This window comes from Camellia sinensis, chromosome 5 (assembly GCF_055761805.1).
Source record: "Camellia sinensis isolate YWXY chromosome 5, ASM5576180v1, whole genome shotgun sequence".
Taxonomy (NCBI): Eukaryota; Viridiplantae; Streptophyta; class Magnoliopsida; order Ericales; family Theaceae; genus Camellia; species Camellia sinensis.
This window is the reverse complement of record NC_138965.1, coordinates 192,137,081-192,153,463: the sequence shown is the minus strand read 5'-3', so window position 1 is coordinate 192,153,463 and position 16,383 is coordinate 192,137,081. Positions and strand designations below refer to the sequence as shown.

General features: G+C 33.9%; 1 long non-coding RNA gene across 1 annotated transcript; it reads left to right on the top strand.

Annotated features, from left to right (window-relative positions):
- The first annotated feature begins 12,250 nt into the window (after window positions 1–12,250).
- On the top strand, window positions 12,251–15,515 carry LOC145791090 (uncharacterized). Its single transcript, XR_014330740.1, has 3 exons — window positions 12,251–12,437; window positions 12,538–12,621; window positions 15,271–15,515. It is a non-coding gene; the product is annotated as an uncharacterized LOC145791090 (long non-coding RNA).
- Window positions 15,516–16,383: the final 868 nt, after the last annotated feature.

Sequence of the window (16,383 nt, the reverse complement as noted above, 5' to 3'; positions counted from 1 at the left end):
GATTAAAGCTATCATTTGTTATATTTTTTCAAGTACAATTCAATTAATTTTTTATCATTTTTTTAAAAATAAAATAGATTAAAACTATTCTCTTATATAATTTTTATAATACTATGACATTCTTATCTTGATTAATTTTTTTAAAATGACGTTGGAACTACGCAAGTATTATTCAAATTATGGAGAATGATTTATACTTTGATATGATATGAGTGTGACATTGATAGAGGAAATCAAAGATAGAGAGTTGCTAATATAATCAATTAATGATTTGTTTGAGAAGTTCTTTTTATAAGCAATGCAACAAACTTAGATTAAAATTTTTTAAAAACTACTTATAAATTATAATTAAAAGTTGATATTTATTCATATTTTGATCCCATAATAATAATATATACCACTGATTTAAAAGTCCAAGTAAATTTATGATAACTTTTCTGAGCTTATAGAATTTCTCTCTTTTAATGTTTTATTTAGTTTAGTTTGATACAAGTTATTTATGTTATCAAGTGATTGTGATACTATTATTCTCAATAATTTTTATAATTAATAATTTCTTATCCATATCAAATTTTATTATAAAATTTTGTGCGTTAATTATTGTTAACATCTACCCAGATGGCTTCATATTATGGCTTGTCGCTATTAAGATATAATTTAAGATTAAGATGATTTATTTATCACACAAAATATATATAGTCTATTTTTCCGTGCATTGCACGGGTTACCGCTAGTATATCTATATAATAAAGTATGATGATTTTTGAATTTGTCCTACACACATTTGTCCTACTAGGACATTTAGACGGCTCAGATTTATTCAAATTATAAAATAACGGCTGAGATATTTTTCAAAAAATATCCAACATGTATATTTCTTATTTTTCCGCTTCTTTCTCTTACTTTTTTCTTTTCTCACCCATCCTTCTATGATCCCGTGATCCCACCTTCCTCTCTTTCTTCTTTTTATTTTTTTATTTTCTCCCATTTTTATTTTTCTCTCTATTTTTTTTTTTTCTTTTTTGTTAACATATTTTTATTCATATTATATGGAAAAGTCTGCGATCCCAAAATTAGGAGTCAGATTTTACTGTGTGTAGTGGAGATTATATTAATGAATTTTTTAGTCCACAAATTAAATGAATTTGAACAATTAATTATTATTTTTAAATATATGAAATACTCGATAGATTTCGTAAATTTAGATCTCATATGAATCTTCAACATCTATATAATAAAGTAGGATGGTTTTTGAATTTGTCCTACTACGACATTTGGACGGCTCAGATCTATTCAAATTATAAAATAACGGCTTAGATATATTTTTTAAAAAATATTCTACATATACATTTTTTATTTTCTCACTTCTCTCTTTTACTTTTTCATTTTCTCATCCATCCTTCTATGATCTCATGATCCCACATTTCTCTCTCTTTTCTTTTTATTTTTTTATTTTCTCTCATTTTTATTTTTCTCTCTATTTGTTTATTTTTTTTTATTTTCTACTTTTTGTTCACATATTTTTATTTATATTATATGGAAAAAGTCTGCGATCCCAAAATTAGAAGCAAGATTTTACTGTGTGTAGTGAAGATTATATTAATGATTTTTTTAGTCCACAAATTAAATGAATTTGAACAATTAAATATTATTTTTATATATATTGAATGCTTGATAGATTTCATCAATTTGGATCTTATATGAATCGTCAACATATTTTAATAAAGTAAGACGATTTTTGAATCTTTAACATATTTTTGTCCTATTAGGACATTTGGATGGCTCAGATCTGTTCAAATTAAAAAACAATGGCTGAGATATATTTTCTCAAAAAATATCCTATATATGCATTTTCTATTTTCCCGCTTCTCTCTCTCTTACTTTTTTTTTCCTTTTCTCATCCATCCTTCCATGATCCTATGATCTCACATTCCTTGCTCTTTTCTTTTCATTTTTTTATTTTCTTCTGTTTATATTTTTCTCTCTATTTATCTATTTGTTTATTTTCTCATTTTTGTTCAATATATTTTACACATATTTCCATACAATATATGTATGCCTGTAATACACTAGGACAACATAGGCATACATACAATTTCTATATAATTATATAAGCAAAAGCAATATTGCATGTATGCCCGTGAAAATCGTATATATGGCAGGCACATCTATCTATCTAACTATACATTATATAAACAAAAACGAGTTTTCGTGAGGAGTTTTGTAAGAACTCCAAAATTTTACAATAAATTTGTGATTTTATCAAATTTGTGATTTTATCAAATTAAAAATAAATTTAAATAGTGTTAGGATTACAATTATATTTTAATCCTAACATTATTTACACGGGCATACACTAGTATATATATATATTATCAAAAGTAGTGTTTTTTTTTTTTTTTTTTTTTTTTTTTTTCTGACTTAGGTGGCAAAATCAAAGACTTACTTTTTTCTAAAAAATCCACGTCAGCATGTCTTTTCCATTTACATATAGAGTTCTACCCAAACTCAATTTCAATTATAATAACCAATTTTATATGGACTCTATTTGAGAAATACTTATTTTCCATATATATAATTATAATTTAATTATTATGATATTTAAAAAAAATTATCTCAATATCCCACATTGGAAAAAGAAGGAAAAAGTAAATTGATTAACTTATATAAAATGAACCTTATACTCCTATTTAATATTATAGTGTTATGCATATTTCAATTCAAGATATTTTAAATTTTAAAATTAAAATAACATTTAAAAGTTTTAATTCATTAATTTTTGGATAAGTTGATTAGTCTTTTGATCTAACCAATTAGGCTGAATCGTTTTTGATTTAATTGATTCACTTATTTAATCGTGATCTTAGCAATTTTATCAAAATATAATGGTTAAATTTGTTCGATTCAAAAAATTTTTTCTGCCTGAATAATTGTTAATTTTTATTTTACACAATACCACATCAGAAATAGAAGGAAAAAGTGAGGTGTTTCACTTATATAAAGTAAACCTATACTCCTATTTAATATTGTAATGTTGTGCACGTTTTAGTGGAAGACAATTTAAATTTTAAAGTAAAATAAAATTTAAAAGTTTTAATTAATTAATTTTTGTGTAAGTTGGTTGGTCTTCTATCGATTTTAACGATTTTATTAATATATATATATATATATATATTGTTTTCATTTCTAAAAGGTATGTTTAAGTTCTATGACAAATTTTAACATAGAAAAAACTAAAACTAAACCTAAAAAAATTATAAAACAAAATTTATTTTTATTTTATCATAAATATATATATTGCTAGTAAGCAGATTTTTGCCCGCTGGCAATCTATTTCAAGTATCTTTGATTTTGATATTGAATATATACCTGGTAGTCAAAATTCTATTCCTGATTTCCTTACCCGAGAATTTTTACAGGGGGGATAGGGATGGCCACTCCTTTTATCTCTTACCTTAAATCCCAAGTCACTTATTACAAAGATCTTATTCACCAAACTACTTACCGCATTGCTCGTCTCAAATTAGCCAGAAAAATTACACAATGTGCTCGATACATTCAATTTCATCAGATTCAAAGTCGTCGCCATTTACTTGCTCATTATTACAACTGTTTGGATTATCATCAAGCTTATTTAGACCTCCTTAGTGGATGCTAATCTTTGTTTCTATTTAACAGATGTCTTGGCCAAGGCCTTCCTCCAAAGCTTTGGTTCCCAATAGTCAACCATACTATTCATCTAGTCAACCTCTTGTTGTTCCTCCTATTGAAATGGTCAACCGTTACCAAGTTCTTGGTAACATTCCTAAACCTAGTTACACATCTGCTCTTGCTTCAGATCCTTTTGCTTCTTCTAGTCAAACACTTACTCCATATCCACCTAATCCAATCAAAACTACTAAATCAAACTATATTCAATTTTACTCAGTCAACCTGTTCTTCAAAGAACCTGTTCATAAGAACATCCATGATGTTCTTGATTTAACCCAGAAATACTTCCCTCCAGGATGACATTTTGTTCCTCTCCATCCTGATAAGACAATATCCTTTTACAAGGATATCTTGTTTCACCACCAGTCAATTCTTATTAAACCAATTCGTGATAAAGGCTGCCCTAATAAAATTGTTTATCATTCACTTTATATTCACAATATTGCATCTCTTGATGAATGGGGTACTCCTTATCTTATTTGAGATTTACCTGGTCATTTTATCCAATATAGTTATTATGACTATATGGATGCTTGGTTTAAAGTGCTTCTCTATCAAAATGAGTCATATAGTCAATCCTGGTTCTTCCAGTTTGATCACCAATTCAAATCAGTCATTCCTACATGGTTCCTCCGATTGTGGTCTCTTCATGGTGCAATACATGAGATCATTCCACCAGAATTGATGGAACAAGTCAATTATTTTTCAACTGTTTACAAACGTAGTCAACATCAACAGCAACTTCCATGGTTGCTCATTTTTATGTCCAAATACAAAGTTTCCTGAATATTTAAATGGCAATATGGAATTGAACATACTAACATAGTCACTCGTCAACATTTTTTTAAATGGTGGGATCTATTCAAGGTTCCCCGCATTATTGAACAAGTTCAACTTGAATTCCCCATTAATGTTCATGCTCCAACTCCTGCAATGGTCAAGGCTCAGCAAAACCCAACTGCTTCAGTCATTTAAGAAAGCCAACTTCCTCCAGTCAATCTTGGAAGCCCTGATGCTCCACCATCTAGTTCTTCCAAGTCCAAGTCATCCAAGTCAAAGGCAGTCCAGCTAGCCCAGTCAAAGCCCAAATCTGATAAATCCAAGTCAACCTAGTCAAAGCCCAAGGTTAAACCAGGATCATCCAGTGATCAACTGCTCCAGATGACCCGTCTCTTGATGGATCAGGCCTAGGCCCAATTAAAAGATGAACCCTCTGATGAGGAGCCTGCTGCACCAGCCCAATAGTCCAGTTCATCCAGCTCATCCAATTCAACTGCTCAATCAACCAGCTATGATCCATATGCGGCCCATTTCCAAGATGCTCAGGACCCATATGCATAGCTACTAGTCAACTCTGATTAACCCGTTAACATTGGATTCGATATATATGCATTATAGCTCCACTCTCTACTCAATTTTAAGAAAAGCTGCTATTTTGTTTATATATTGCTTTCCATCAGTCACATGCCACCGAGAGTAAATGAATAGTAATAGTCAACTTTACTGTTCACTATTCATCAATCAACAATAGTCAACAACAACTATTAGCTTTAGTCAATCAACCGAAAGCAGCAAACAGCACCCATGTGCTCCATCATGCTCTTCCAGCTCCTTGCTCACAAGCTTCACAGTCACCTCTTTTGCTTATAAATTAGTCAAGTTGCTTAATTGTAATTCAGAGTTTGAGTTTGTTAGGATTCTGAGTGAGAACCAACACCTTTCTCTGCTATTAAATTTTGTTTTGGTTAATGTATTTTGAAGCAACCCAGTGTTACTTCCAATAAACAATTGTAATTCAATTTCAAATGAATAATGAATTAGTTGAAATGTGTAAAAAAAAAATTAATGAATTATTAAAAAATAAGATCATTAGTCCAAGTAAGTCACCTTGGTCTTGTCCTGCCTTTTATGTTAATAAAAATGCTGAATTAGAACGTGGTGTCCCTCGTCTCGTCATCTATTATAAACCATTAAACAAAGTTCTCGAATGGATCCGATATCCAATCCCTAATAAAAAGATTTAATTAAAAAACTTAGTCAAGCTGTCATGTTTAGTAAATTTGATTTAAAAAGTGAATTTTGGCAAATCCAAATTCATCCTAAAGATAGATATAAAACTGCTTTCACTACTCCCTTTGGTCATTATGAATGGAATGTCACGTCCTTTGGATTAAAAAATGCTCATAGTGAATTCCAGCATATTATGAATGACATATTCAACCCTTTTAGTCATTTCTCCATTATTTACATTGATGACATCCTATCTTCTCTAAGTCATTAGAAGAACACTGGAAATATCTCCATGCCTTCTTCCAAATTATTAAACATAATGGTCTCGTCATTTCTGCTCCTAAGATTAAACTATTCCAAACTAAAGTTAGGTTTTTAGGTTATGATATTTACTAGAGTACAATTCTGCCCATTAGTCGATCAATTGAATTTGCTACCAAATTCCCTAATGAAATTCTTAATAAAACTCAGTTACAAAGATTCTTAGGATCATTTAATTACATTGCTGAATTCTACAAAAACCTTAGGAAAACTAGTCAACCACCTTTTGATCGGTTGAAAGATAATCCTCCTCCTTGGTCTTCTACTCATACTGCTATTATTCAACAAGTCAAAAAATTGCAAGACTTTGCCTTGTCTTGGTATTCCTACTAAAGATTCTTTCAAAATTATTCAAACTGATGCTTTTGATATTGGTTTTGGTGGTATTCTTCTTCAAAAGCTTACCCTCAAGTCATCTGAACAAATTGTTCGTTTTCATTCTGGCGTCTAGAATAAAACACAACAAAATTATAGTACTATTAAAAAAGAACTTTTATCTATTGTTTTATGTATTAATAAATTTCAAGATGATATTTTAAATCAAACCTTTTTACTACGTGTTGATTGTAAAAGTGCTAAATATATTTTAGAAAAAGATGTTCAAATATTGCTAGTAAGCTGATTTTTGCCCGCTGGCAATCTATTTCAAGTATCTTTGATTTTGATATTGAATATATACCTGGTAGTCAAAATTCTATTCCTGATTTCCTTACCCGAGAATTTTTACAGGGGGGATAGGGATGGCCACTCCTTTTATCTCTTACCTTAAATCCCAAGTCACTTATTACAAAGATCTTATTCACCAAACTACTTACCGCATTGCTCGTCTCAAATTAGCCAGAAAAATTACACAATGTGCTCGATACATTCAATTTCATCAGATTCAAAGTCGTCGCCATTTACTTGCTCATTATTACAACTATTTGGATTATCATCAAGCTTATTTAGACCTCCTTAGTGGATGCTAATCTTTGTTTCTATTTAACAGATGTCTTGGCCAAGGCCTTCCTCCAAAGCTTTGGTTCCCAATAGTCAACCATACTATTCATCTAGTCAACCTCTTGTTGTTCCTCCTATTGAAATGGTCAACCGTTACCAAGTTCTTGGTAACATTCCTAAACCTAGTTACACATCTGCTCTTGCTTCAGATCCTTTTGCTTCTTCTAGTCAAACACTTACTCCATATCCACCTAATCCAGTCAAAACTGCTAAATCAAACTATATTCAATTTTACTCAGTCAACCTGTTCTTCAAAGAACCTGTTCATAAGAACATCCATGATGTTCTTGATTTAACCCAGAAATACTTCCCTCCAGGATGACATTTTGTTCCTCTCCATCCTGATAAGACAATATCCTTTTACAAGGATATCTTGTTTCACCACTGGTCAATTCTTGTTAAACCAATTCGTGATAAAGTCTGCCCTAATAAAATTGTTTATCATTCACTTTATATTCACAAAATTGTATCTCTTGATGAATGGGGTACTCATTACCTTTTTCAAGATTTACCTGGTCATTCTATCCAATATAGTTATTATGACTATATGGATGCTTGGTTTAAAGTGTTTCTCTATCAAAATGAGTCATACAGTCACTCCTGATTTTTCCAGTTTGATCACCAATTCAAATCAGCCATTCCTACATGGTTCCTCTGATTGTGGTCTCTTCATGGTGCAATACCTGAGATCATTCCACCAGAATTGATGGACAAGTCAATTATTTTTCAACTGTTTACAAACGTAGTCAACATCAACAACAATTTCCATAGTTGCTCATTTTTATGTCCAAATACAAAGTTTCCTGGATATTTAAATGGTAATATGGAATTGAACATACTAACATAGTCACTCGTCAACATTTTTTTAAATGGCGGGATCTATTCAAGGTTCCCCGCATTATTGAACAAGTTCAACTTGAATTCCTCATTAATGTTCATGCTCCAACTCCTGCAATGGTCAAGGCTCAGCAAAACCCAACTGCTTCAGTCATTCAAGGAAGCCAACTTCCTCCAGTCAATCTTGAAAGCCCTGATGCTCCACCATCTAGTTCTTCCAAGCCCAAGTCATCCAAGTCAAAGGCAGTCTAGCCAGTCCAGTCAAAGCCCAAATCTGATAAATCCAAGTCAACCCAGTCAAAGCACAAGGTTAAACCAGGATCATCCAGTGATCAACTGCTCCAGATGGCCTGTCTCCTGATGGATCAGGCCTAGGCCCAATTAAAAAATGAACCCTCTGATGATGAGCCTGCTACATTGGCCCAACAGTCCATTTTAGATGGTACAAAGATGTCTTTACCTCTAGAGTCATGCTTAGAGATGATTGTACTAAATCTTTTTGGAAAGAAAAATTTATTAATGGGCTACCTAGTCTTTTGCTCATAAGATTAGAGATGTCCTTAGTCAACCTATTGGTATTATTGAATATAATAACTTAACTTATGGTGATATAATCAGTACTATTAAAAAGAAGGATTAAGAATGTGCATAAATTTAATCACTCGAATTAATATTCAAAAATGGCATTCAAAAGGTAATCTCATTGTTAATGAATTTGAAATAGAAGTTATAGCCTTAATTGATACTGGTGCTGATTTAAACTGTATTCAAGAAGGATTAAGGTTTAATCCCTACTAAACATTTTCATAAAACTACTGAACAATTAAGTTCTGCTAATGGTAGTCAAATGCATATCCAATGTAAATTACCCAAAGTTCATATCTGTCAAGATAATGTTTGTTTTAAAACATCCTTTGTTTTAGTCAAAAACTTAATCGATAAAGTTACTTTAGGAACTCCTTTTATATTTTTGTTATATCCATTTACCACTGCTAATAATGTAATAACTTCTCATGCATTTGGTCAAAAAGTCACCTTTAGATTTCTCTCTACTCCTGAAGTTAGAGAATTAAATCAATTAAAAGAATGTTCAATATCTCAATCTATTAATCGATTAACTAAACAACTTAAATTTCTTAAAGAAGAAGTTAAATATAAAAAAAAAATTGAAACTCAATTAACTAATCCTACTTTACAATCCAAAATTAAACAATTCAATCAAAAATTAGAATCTATTGTTTATTCAACTTTACCTAGTGCTTTCTGGCATAAGAAAAAATATGTAGTCACATTACCTTATATTAAAACCTTTAATGAAAAACAAATACCCACTAAATCTCGACCTATTCAAATGAATAATGAATTAGTTAAAATGTATAAAAAAAAATTAATGAATTATTAAAAAATATCATTAGCCCAAGTAAGTCACTTTGGTCTTGCCCTGCCTTTTACATTAATAAAAATTCTTTCAATTAGGAAATTTCATGATACTAATTATGATTTAATTTAGTAAGGATTCAAATTAATCAAATATATATATATATATATATATATATTATTTTATTTTTTTCAACTTTACCAATTAAATTATGACATCTATTTTTTATTGTGAACTTAAAATATACAACTAATGACATAACAACTGCAATATATATTCTAATAAAATGGTTAGAATTTAATTCATTCTAAATTTTTTTTTATATACTTTTTAAATTAATTTTATATTATTATTTAATTTTAAAATTATTTTTAATTATTTATTTAGTGCGTGCATCGCACGGGTTCATATGCTAGTTTATGATATGTTACTATGTTTTCATGTTTATTATCACGTCAAAATAGTAATTTTTATCTATTTTTATTTAATAAAAAATTTCTATACTAATGCAAAGGCAACAACAAATGCATAGAAAAATCTCTGTATCAAAATCGATTATGTATGTGGATCACAATGTAATTTTGTTCACATATTGTCAAAGTATATGAACACAATACAAATTTGTTAATTGATCATATGTATATGGTATTCAATTATCCACCGTAGTTTTGTAATTGATCGCTCCAAATGCCTTGAGTTCATTTTCAACATATTCTTTTGATCCATTCAAACTATATCACAATTTTTTTTTTTTTATTACAATGTTTTATGTTACAATAAAGTTTGATGAATCAACAATTACATTGAAGATCAAATACAACACAAGTCATAATTACAAATAAATAAAAGGGAAATAAAACCCAACAAGTATGAAGAATCGAACTCTTGAACAACTGTGATTATGATACAAAAATTTGAGCCAATGATTAACCCCGTTGATTTATCTCAAGATATTTCATACATTAAATTGTTGATTATTTAAGGGCATGGTATTCTCCATGTTAAAAATATTCTCTTTCCCTTAGATTATTATTTTTTTTTTTTGTTGCTAAGTAAGCATTTTGTTACTAGACACACAAACCAAATCTAGCCTATGAAAATTCACTCACAGTCCGAGCAGAAATTATCACATAGGTTTGAAACACATGTGATTGTGTGCCTGATTAATGGTGTTTTGTGATGGAGAATTTACATCTCAGGGGTATGTTCAAAAGCTATTTACAAATTCATGATAAAGTTTATCATTAATTGGAAAATATTTCTAAACATCCTCTGATATGAAATTACCCCTTTTGTGATTTGTCCATCAATTTTTTTTTTCCTGAATCATGTAAGCATATAGTCTCTTTTATTGGACAATACACTACAGGAAAATATAGCAAACAAGACGGGGTTTTTAGCGACGCCGCGCCCCCCGTCGCAAAAAACCGTTTTTTGCGACGGTAACTTCTACTGTCGCAAATAATAGCCTTTAGCGACGGTACTGACCCGTCGGTAATGAAACTAAGCGGAGGCGTCGGAAATGGGGAAGTATTAGCGACGGTAAATAAAACCGTCGCAAAAAACCTTTTTTTTGAGACGGCATATATCATTTGCGACGGCAAATTTCCGTCGCAAAAAAGGATTAATGCAAACGGCACCGTTTTTCGTTCTATTTGCGACGGTGTACATCATACCGTCGCAAAAAGTCCAAAAAAAAAACCCTCCTTTTTCCTTCTGCCTCCCGCTCGATCCTCCTCACCAAATCCCTAACTTCACCCCCAAATTTCCCAAACGGCCTACAAGGAAGACAGCGGTGGTGCGGCGGCGACGGCTCCGGCGACAAAAGTGGTGCTCCGGCGACGACCCTCTCTCCCTCTGCGTATGCTCTCTCTCTCTCTCTCTCTCTCTCTCGGTCTGTGTATATATATATGAATCTGTCTATATATATATATGCAATGTATATAAATCTATATATATATATAAATCTGAAATGTATATAAATCTATATATATATATATATCTGAAATGTATATAAATCTATATATATATATAAATCTGAAATCTGTCTATATATATATATAAATCTGTTTATCTGAAATCTATATATATAAATCTGTTATATATATATATAAATCTGTCTATATATATGTATATAAATCTGTTTATTAATAACATACTTTAATTAAGAACATACTTTAATTAATAAATCTGTCTATATATATGTATATAAATCTGAAATCTGTCTATATATAACAGATTTGTCTCATGGTTATTAATAAATCTGTCTATATATATGTATATATATATATATATATAAAACTGTTTATTTTTTAATTATTATCAACATTTATCAATTATTATCAATTATTATCAATTAGTGTTTTTAAGTTTTTTTAATTATTTTTATGGTTGTTTTCATTTATATCTCTTCAACTATTATCATTTTTTTTTTCTATTTCATCCATAAATTATCAATTTTACCATTCAATCGTTCAAGTTTTTTAGTTTTTTATTTTTTCCAAATCATATGCTCTAATTAGAAATAGTTTGTCAAAATCAGTAAAAATTATATGCATATATATATAGTTTGTCTAATTAGAAATAGTTTGTCAAAATCATATGCTCTAATTAGAAATAGTTTGTCAAAATCATATGCTCTAATCATATGCTCTAATCCTTTAAGTTTAAATTATCATTTTTTTTTTCTATTTCATCCATAAATTATCAATTTTACCATTCAATCGTTCAAGTTTTTTATTTTTTTATTTTTTCCAAATCATATGCTCTAATTAGAAATAGTTTGTCAAAATCAGTAAAAATTATATGCATATATATATAGTTTGTCTAATTAGAAATAGTTTGTCAAAATCATATGCTCTAATTAGAAATAGTTTGTCAAAATCATATGCTCTAATCATATGCTCTAATCCTTTACTTGATAGGTCATGACAGACATGGATATTGTCGCACATACGGGAGAATCGTGCCTCGCAGAGTGGTGTATAAGGATGGTGCTGGGCCATCACAGTCAACACCCCATCCATCGACTATTGATCAGATCACGCAGCAGGTTCGTGCTGAGCTAAGGGATGAGTTGAGGGAGGAGCTGTGAGCAGAGTTCTCTACACATTTGCAGCAGATGAGAGCTGAGATGATGGCCCTTGTGTCACAGGGGGCGAGTGTGGATCCCAACAGACAGGTTCCATATAAACATCACAATTGTTTGATAGTTCAATTTTCACTCAAGATTATGTATGAAATTCGAATATGATTAACACATTATGCACTGACTAACATAGGTTCCTGATGCATCGAGTGGCCACCGGGCATTTAGGGAATCTGCAGAAGACGAGAATCCATATACACCACCACCAGAAGATCAGGTATACAATTTATCTCTGCATTCTAAGCTAAAATACATCTTTGTGTTTCAGAAACTTGAATTCGAGGCGTTAACGCCCCAAAATCAGCAAACGGCGTCGGTTTAGGACAAAACTTGGCACACACGACCGCCTAGGCACGAGAGACTTGTGGGAGAAGACGGGGCTCGAATCGGGTTCCCGGTTTGGGAGTTAGAGCCGGATTTCACTTTAGGTAAACAACTTCCTTAAGAAACTTGAATTCGAGGCGTTAACGCCCCAAAATCACCAAACGGCGTCGGTTTAGGACAAAACTTGGCACACACGACCGCCTAGGCACGAGAGACTTGTGGGAGAAGACGGGGCTCGAATCGGGTTCCCGGTTTGGGAGTTAGAGCCGGATTTCACTTTAGGTAAACAACTTCCTTAAGAAACTTGAATTCGAGGCGTTAACGCCCCCAAAATCACCAAACGGCGTCGGTTTAGCACGAAACTTGGCACACACGACCGCCTAGGCACGAGAGACTTGTGGGAGAAGACGGGGCTCGAATCGGGTTCCCGGTTTGGGAGTTAGAGCCAGATTTCACTTTAGGTAAACAACTTCCTTAAGAAACTTGAATTCGAGGCGTTAACGCCCCAAAATCACCAAACGGCGTCGGTTTAGCACGAAACTTGGCACACACGACCGCCTAGGCACGAGAGACTTGTGGGAGAAGACGGGGCTCGAATCGGGTTCCCGGCTTGGGAGTTAGAGCCGGATTTCACTTTAGGCAAACAACTTCCTTAAGAAACTTGAATTCGAGGCGTTAACGCCCCAAAATCACCAAACGGCGTCGGTTTAGCACGAAACTTAGCACACACGACCGCCTAGGCACGAGAGACTTGTGGGAGAAGACGGGGCTCGAATCGGGTTCCCGGCTTGGGAGTTAGAGTCGGATTTCACTTTAGGCAAACAACTTCCTTAAGAAACTTGAATTCGAGGCGTTAACGCCCCAAAATCACCAAACGGCGTCGGTTTAGCACGAAACTTGGCACACACGACCGCCTAGGCACGAGAGACTTGTGGGAGAAGACGGGGCTCGAATCGGGTTCCCGGCTTGGGAGTTAGAGCCGGATTTCACTTTAGGCAAACAACTTCCTTAAGAAACTTGAATTCGAGGCGTTAACGCCCCAAAATCACCAAACGGTGTCGGTTTAGCACGAAACTTGGCACACACGACCGCCTAGGCACGAGAGACTTGTGGGAGAAGACGGGGCTCGAATCGGGTTCCCGGCTTGGGAGTTAGAGCCGGATTTCACTTTAGGCAAACAACTTCCTTAAGAAACTTGAATTCGAGGCGTTAACGCCCCAAAATCACCAAACGGCGTCGGTTTAGCACGAAACTTGGCACACACGACCGCCTAGGCACGAGAGACTTGTGGGAGAAGACGGGGCTCGAATCGGGTTCCCGGTTTGGGAGTTAGAGCCAGATTTCACTTTAGGTAAACAACTTCCTTAAGAAACTTGAATTCGAGGCGTTAACGCCCCAAAATCACCAAACGGCGTCGGTTTAGCACGAAACTTGGCACACACGACCGCCTAGGTACGAGAGACTTGTGGGAGAAGACGGGGCTCGAATCGGGTTCCCGGCTTGGGAGTTAGAGCCGGATTTCACTTTAGGCAAACAACTTCCTTAAGAAACTTGAATTCGAGGCGTTAACGCCCCAAAATCACCAAACGGCGTCGGTTTAGCACGAAACTTGGCACACACGACCGCCTAGGCACGAGAGACTTGTGGGAGAAGACGGGGCTCGAATCGGGTTCCCGGCTTGGGAGTTAGAGTCGGATTTCACTTTAGGCAAACAACTTCCTTAAGAAACTTGAATTCGAGGCGTTAACGCCCCAAAATCACCAAACGGCGTCGGTTTAGCACGAAACTTGGCACACACGACCGCCTAGGCACGAGAGACTTGTGGGAGAAGACGGGGCTCGAATCGGGTTCCCGGCTTGGGAGTTAGAGTCGGATTTCACTTTAGGCAAACAACTTCCTTAAGAAACTTGAATTCGAGGCGTTAACGCCCCAAAATCACCAAACGGCGTCGGTTTAGCACGAAACTTGGCACACACGACCGCCTAGGCACGAGAGACTTGTGGGAGAAGACGGGGCTCGAATCGGGTTTCCGGCTTGGGAGTTAGAGGCGGATTTCACTTTAGGCAAACAACTTCCTTAAGAAACTTGAATTCGAGGCGTTAACGCCCCAAAATCACCAAACGGCGTCGGTTTAGCACGAAACTTGGCACACACGACCGCCTAGGCACGAGAGACTTGTGGGAGAAGACGGGGCTCGAATCGGGTTCCCGGTTTGGGAGTTAGAGCCGGATTTCACTTTAGGTAAACAACTTCCTTAAGAAACTTGAATTCGAGGCGTTAACGCCCCAAAATCACCAAACGGCGTCGGTTTAGCACGAAACTTGGCACACACGACCGCCTAGGCACGAGAGACTTGTGGGAGAAGACGGGGCTCGAATCGGGTTCCCGGTTTGGGAGTTAGAGCCGGATTTCGGTTTGTTAAAATTATTTACTAAACTATCTTTCTAATTATATAGTAATCAATTTTTTTTTTATATTTTTCTATAATTAAAATATTAACACATTATATGGTTTTTAATTATTTTTATCTTGTTTTTTTCAGATATTTCCTGAGTAGCAGTTGGCTTTTTTCTGGAATGCGGGCGTATCAAGATTATGACTAATTTTTGTTTTTGTAACCCACGAACGAATGAAGACGAAAACTTTTGATTTTGATTTTGATTTTGATTTATGTTATTTAAATTTGGGAGCAACATTATGTATGTATTATGCGACGTTATTGTTCTGAATTTTTATTTCTGTATTGCTATGAATTGAACAATATTATTAATTTTCATTATTTGTCAATTTTTGTTTATGTACGTATTTATATTATTCTGTAATTTTTCAATTTTTTATCTAATACAGGTTATTTTAATTTTTTTATTAATTTATCAACAGGGTTTTTTATTTTTTTTTTATTTTTTGAGACGGGAGAAGAACCCGTCGCAAAAACCAGTAATAGGCTTTTGCGACGGTACCAACACAGTCGCAAAAGCTGCCTTATTGAATGTACAGGACACCTTTAGCGACGGTAAACCATGCCGTCGCCAATACTTATATGATGCCAGAGCCTTTAACGACGGTAATTTTCCCGTCTCAAAAAATCACTTTTAGCGACGGGAATTACGTGCCGTCGCGAAAAGTGATTTTTCCACCATTATTTGCGACGGGAAAAATGCCGTCGCAAAAAACTTGGCATACCGTCGCAGAAACTAATGGCGACGGTACATACCGTCGCCAAAGGTCTTTTGCAACCCCGTCTGTCGCGACCCCCCCTTACCGTCGCAAAAAGCCACATTACCGTCGCAAAAGACATTAGCGACGGGCTTCTGGGTATTTGCGACGGCCGTTTACCGTCGCAAAAAACAAGTTTTTTTGTAGTGATATTTTGTGATTTGTCCATTATTTTTTTTTTTTTGAAACTACGTAAATACATAATCCATATTATTGGACAACTTACGAACTAAATTATCTCCCAAGCAAAGAGAGGTGAATGTAGTAAGGAAGAAAATCAACCCCCAACCTCCATGAAGGATGAAGGTCCGAGGTCGAGGTTGTGTGATTGTTTATTATTCTCGTTCCTTTGTAACGTTAGTGGCTTGAAGTTTCTTGCTCAAATGAGTGTTCCACATGGATTCACAAGCTTCCTCCTGCAAAAATTGAAAACCAAAAT